The following is a 6,000-nucleotide window of genomic DNA, read 5'->3' as shown; positions in this document are numbered from 1 at the left end:
GGAGTGCAGTGACGTGATGATAGCTCATACAGTTTTAAACTCCTGGGCTCAAGTGATCCTCCTGCCTCATCCTCCCTACTAGCTGGGACTACATGCACTTACCACCAAACCCAGCTAATTTTTTATTTTTAGTAGAGATGAGGTCTCACTATGTCGCCCAGGCTGAAGGCAGCCTTTGAGCATGAAACTGGTATTTGTAGAGACTTTCAACATCACATGTTCAATGTATTACAGTTACAAACAGAAAACCCTAACTTTTCCTTAGGCTGTAAAATACAAATTACTAATATTACTCTTTCTTTTTTTTTTTTTTTTTGTTTGAGACAGAGTCTTGCTCTGTTGCCCAGGCTGGAGTGCAGTGGCCGGATCTCAGCTCACTGCAAGCTCCGCCTCCCGGGCTTACGCCATTCTCCTGCCTCAGCCTCCCGAGTAGCTGGGACTACAGGCCCCCGCCACCTCACCCAGCTAGTTTTTCTTGTATTTTTTAGTAGAGACAGGGTTTCACCGTGTTAGCCAGGATGGTCTCGATCTCCTGACCTTGTGATCCGCCCATCTCGGCCTCCCAAAGTGCTGGGATTACAGGCTTGAGCCACCGTGCCCGGCCATATTACTCTTTCTAAATCTGATTTTTTTTTTTTTTTTTTTTTTTTTGAGAGAGAGAGAGAGAGAGGGTCTAATTCTGTCACTCAGGCTGACATGCAATCACAGCTCACTGCAGCCATGACCTCCTGGGCTCAAGCAATCCTCCTGCCTCAGCCTCCTGAGTAGCTGGGACCACAGGGACATGCCACCACACCCGGATAATTTTTTTTTTTTTTTTTGGTGGAGACGGGGTTTTACCATGTTACCCAGGCTCATCTATAAACTCCTCAGCTCAAGCAATCCTCCCACCTCACCCTCCGAAAGTATTAAGATTACAGGCGAGGCCGGGTGTGGTGGCTCACGCCTGTAATCCCAGCACTTTGGGAGGCTGAGGCGGGCGGATCACGAGGTCAGGAGATCCAGACCATCCTGGCTAACACGGTGAAACCCTGTCTCTACCGAAAATACAAAAAATTAGCCGGGCGTGGTGGCGGGCGCCTGTAGTCCCAGCTACTCGGGAGGCTGAGGCAGGAGAACGGGGTGAACCCGGGAGGCGGAGCTTGCAGTGAGCCGACATCATGCCACTGCACTCCAGCCTGGGTAACAGACTCCATCTCAAAAAAAAAAAAAAAAAGATTACAGGTGAGAGCCACCATGCCCAGCCTAAATCTGATCATTTTTAACCACCATTTTGATTAATCATGTACGGCTCCATTTATGAACTGAAATTCTCTTAAACATTTTCAACTGCATTTATACATGTAGAATCTAATTTTATTCTTTAGCATTTCAGTTGTCTGCCTTATCAAGTATTAATATTTAAATAATTCTCATAGGTATATTAAATGTCTACATTTCTCTTAAACTTGTAAGTTCTCTTTGTTCCAATTATAATCACAAACTTTGGAAAATCTTATACCTTTCAACTTACAATCACTATCAAAAATCGAATACCTAGGGCAGGGTGTGATGGTTCATGCCTGTAATCCTAACACTTCGGGAGGTCGAGGCAAGCAGATAGCCTGAGCCTGGCACTTCAAGACAAGACTGGGCAACATGGCAAAAGCCAGTGTCCACAAAAAAAAAAAAAAAAAAAAATTAGCCAGGCGTGGTGGCACACACCTGTGGTCCCAGCTACTTGGGAGGCCAAGGTGGGTTGATCATCTAAACCTGGGGAGGCCAAGGCTGCAGTGAGGCATGATCGTGCCACCGCACTCCAGCCTGGGTGACAGAGTGACACCTCGTCTCAAAACACACACACACACACAAATACTTAGATATTTTACATGAGAATTAGATTTATCTATCAGATACTCTACCATGCCAGATTTCCTTACAATTACAGAAAATAGCAGACACATATTGTTTGTAAACACAACGCAAAAACGTTAATGCTCTGGTTTCTATCTGCCTTGTCATTCCATTATTTGACTCCATTTTCGAGGTTAGAAACTTACTGTACGGTGGCCGGGCGAAGTGGCTCACACCTGTAATCCCAGTACTTTGGGAGGCCAAGGAGGGTGGATCTCCTGAGGTCAGGAGTTCGAGACTGGCCTGGCCAACATGATGGAACCCCGTCTCTACTAAAAATACAAAGAAAATTAACCGGGTGTGGGGGCAGGCGCCTCTAATCCCAGCTACTCGGGAGGCTGAGGCAGGAGAATCACGAGAATCCAGGTTGGAGGTTGGAGATTGCAGTGAGCCGAGATCGCGCCACTGCACTCCGGCCAGCACGACAAGAGCGAAACTCCATCTCAAAACAAACAGAAACTCAGTGTAAGAAAACAATGCAACCCAAGGCATCTGGGGTGACCTTCACATTGCCTGAGGGTGCCGAGGGACCAGAGATGCTGGCCATGGACTAAGGTCTGGGTATTCTCAGGCAGCAGGGACAAGGTGGGCTTTTTTCCTGGTTGCTAAACCCACGTCAAAGTCCAGCTCAGGGACTGGAGCTCAAGAAACCCACCACCCATTCTCCAGTCCGACCGGGGACCTGCATGCACCTGTGCCGTGCTGCCCTGAGTCCTCCAATCCTCCACACTCTTCGTCTGTTAGGTACACGTCTGCACCCCAGCCTGTAAAAGTTCCAGGTTCCTCTCAGGGGCAGGGACCCGCACGCCGGCCCAGGGCTTGGCACGCGGGGGTGCTGAAACAGGGCCAGGCCTGGTTTCCAGCCGATCGTCATAGTCCCCAGGCCCAGCAACCTTCCTCACAAAGGCATCGTTAAGAGGCGGGGAAACAAGAGCCAGGAGAGGGGCGCGGAACGGCGGGCGGGACGAACTACCAGCTCCGCGTCCCGGCCAGCTGCGTCGAGCCAGGGGCACGGCAGCTGGTGTGCGGTTCGAAAACTAGGAATGGGAAGGTTCGGGGCCCGCTCGGCTCCGGAGGCAGTCGGCGGGCAGTCCCTGGCGGCGTTGGGCCAGTCAGTCGCAGCCGGGTACAGGAGCCCGGTCGGCCCTCAGACCGCCACTCCCGGAAGGCCTTGCGGGCGGGACCGCGCCCGCGCCGTCTCTTGCCGGAAGGTGCGAATTAGGGCGCTCGATTGTGGGCGGGGGCGGAAAGAGGCGCGCTTTAAAGTGGTAACAGATGGTTTTCTTATCCAATAGGATTTAAAAATTTGTCCTTACCCGGCCAACCGCGGAAGTAGGGTAGGCGGGCGGCCAATGGGGACACGACGGGGGGCGGAGCCGAGGCCTCCGAAGCGGAAGTGGGTTGCTGTTGAGGCGGCGGCATCTTTCTCGAGGGGCTCTCCTGGGCGGCTGGAGAAGCAGCTTCTTCTCTCTAGTGCGACGGCTGCGGCGCCTGCGGACCTAACTAGCTCCAGGTTAGGCTGGGCTTTGCGGGGAAGCAGCGGCAAATCAGGGCCTGTGCAGATGCGAGGTTTAGGCGGCTTCGCGGCCTACAGAGGCCTCGGCCCGCGCGGCTCCACCCGGCCGAGACTCCGCAGCCCGGGACCTCGAGCCAGCTCTGGCCGCTCGCACCGCCTTCCGCGCGGGCGCACCTAATCCGGCTTGGCGCGGGCAACAGAAGTTAAGAGGCCTGCGTCTGGGTCTCGGCTCACCCTGGCGGGCCGCGGCCATGGGGCTTAGTCCATAGATTAGGAAGGGAAACTGAGGCTCTGGGAAGGGCAGGAACGCCCCCAAGGTCACTCGGAGAGTCGGGCAGGGTGTGCTGTTAGGGGGGAGACCTGGGCAGGGTTTTTGTTCCCCGCTGACGACGTCTCCTTTGTGTGTTCGTGCCGCCGCCCCGCCATCGTGGGGCCTGCGAGTTTGCCCGGGTGCCCGGGTGCCTGGGCCGCGTGGCAGGGCCTTTTGTAGGTCGGGAGGATCCGAGTACGGGTGCGGGACTGACTGTGCGGGGCGCCGAGGTCGCAGTCTAAAACTTAGTAGGGCCTCGACTTCCGGGCGCGCTTCCGGGCCCCGGCTGATGGTTGGTGGAACGTGTGACTGTGAGGCTTGCGGCCCAGCCCTGCACCGCTCGGGCCCTTCACCCTCTGGCTCGCCTGTAGGCTGATGTATGAAGATTCTCAAGACCCGAAACAGAGTTGCTAGTAAACACCGCTTTTCTGCCTTTGATCCATCGAGGAAACAGGGAAAAGGATAGAGCTTGGGCAAGCAGTTTTGGTAGGGATTTCAGCTTTTGTCTTTCACTTGTCGGTTCCCATAGACGTTCACAGTCTTAATAACCTTCGTTCTGTTTCTGCACGAAGTTCTTGAGCCAGACGTAGGGTCTCAGCTCTGGAATCTGACTTAGACTGTCCAAGTGGTTGGGGAGACTGAGATCCAGAGAAGTGAGGTGGTCTGCCCAAGGTCACAAAGCCGGCTCTTTAGCAGCAGATGAGATTAAGTCTTAACTGCAGGATTAGGCTTTTGAATGCGGTGACCAGGAGTTTTGGGACCGCTGACAGTAAAAGAGACATTGAAGGGAATGTTTTGTTATTTTCTTGGTGTTTTACTTGTTAATGGACAAGGATACATTGGGTTCAGTTTTACTGTGAGTTTGAGATGAAATAGGGACATTTGAGTAGCAAGCTGTGTTGCTGGCTTTTGTATTGCCTGAATTTGAGCTTCCAAAAATCTTACTTTAATACATCGTTTATTGATCTTAAATTACTACCTTTGTAAGGAGCTTTTGTAAACATTGTTTTTCTAATCTTCATGAAATCTTAATGCCATACGTAAACTATTTTTTATAGAATGTATACACATCTGTGCTTTGTACATAAAATGAGTAAGATATTTCACTCTCCTCAAGATCGAAGTAGCATATTTTTGAGGTGTTCTGTATGCCAAGCTTTCTGCTTGTAATACAGCAGTCAGCAGTCGTGGTGCTGGCCCTCCTGTAGCTGGGTGAGGATGGAGGGAATAAGAGATACCTCATTTTATTGTGCTTTGCACATATTGCCTTTTTTGCAAGGTGAAGGTTTATAGCAGGTATTCGTCGAGCAAGTCTGTAAGTGCCAGCCATTTTTCCAACAGCGTGTGCTCACTTCGTGTCTCTTGTGTCAAGTTTTGGTAATTCACAATATTTCAAACTTTTTTTTTTTTTTTGAGATGGAATCTCAGTCACCCAGGATGGAGTGCAATGGCATGTTCTCGGCCTCACTGTAACCTCTGCTGCCTGGGCTCAAGTGATTCTCCTGCCCCAGCCTCTGGAGTAGCTGGGATTACAGGCACGTACTACCACACCCAGCTAATTTTTGTATTTTTAGTGGAGACGGGATTTCACCATGTTGGCCAGGCTGATCTCGAACTCCTGACCTCAAGTGATCTACCTGCCTTGGCCTTCCAAAGTGTTGGGATTACAGGCATGAACCACCATGCCCAGCCCCGAACCTTTTCATTATTGCATCTGTTACGATGAGCTGTGGTCAGTGTTTTGGGTTACCATGAATAGCACTAATATAAGATGGTGAACTTAATTGGTAAAAGTTGGGTGTCTACTAACAGTTCCACTGACTGGCAGTTCCCAGTCTCTCTTCTCAGGCCTCTCTATTCCTTGAGACACAATATTGAAATTAGGCCAGTCAGTGACCCTACAGTGTCCAGACAAAAGGAGCAGTCAGTTGAATCTCTCTTACTTTAAATCAAGTTAAGAAATGATTAACCTTAGTGAGAAAGGCATATCAAAAGTTGAGATAGGCCAAAAGCTAGGCCTCTTGTGCTGAACGACAGTTGGCCAAGTTGTGAATGCAAAGGAAGAGTTCTTGAAATTAAAATGCTACCCCAGTGAACGCATGAATGATTAGCCAAACAGCCTTATTGCTGATAGGGAGAAAGTTTTAGTGGTCTGGATAGATCAAACCATCCGTGACATTCCCTTAAGCGAAAGCCTAATCCAGAGTAAGGCCCTAACTCTCTTCAATTCTGTGAAGAGTGAGAAAGGTGAGGAAGCTGCAGAAGAAAAGTTTGAAACTGG

General features: G+C 50.6%; 1 protein-coding gene across 3 annotated transcripts in view; it reads left to right on the top strand.

The window, feature by feature from the left end:
* The first annotated feature begins 2,380 nt into the window (after positions 1-2,380).
* RNF4 (ring finger protein 4) overlaps positions 2,381-6,000 on the top strand; it is a 46,118-nt gene continuing 42,498 nt past the window's right edge. The window contains exon 1 of one of the 3 annotated variants that reach the window (XM_031664779.1): positions 2,381-3,104. The gene's annotated coding sequence lies outside the window, so the exon portion shown is untranslated. Of the gene's footprint in view, positions 3,105-3,264; positions 3,407-3,457; positions 4,206-6,000 lie in introns of those variants that run through there. The other 2 variants (XM_031664777.1, XM_031664778.1) reach the window with 2 other exon arrangements.

Source organism: Papio anubis, chromosome 3 (assembly GCF_008728515.1).
Source record: "Papio anubis isolate 15944 chromosome 3, Panubis1.0, whole genome shotgun sequence".
Classification (NCBI taxonomy): domain Eukaryota; kingdom Metazoa; phylum Chordata; class Mammalia; order Primates; family Cercopithecidae; genus Papio; species Papio anubis.
This window is presented reverse-complemented; position numbering and strand designations above follow the sequence as displayed.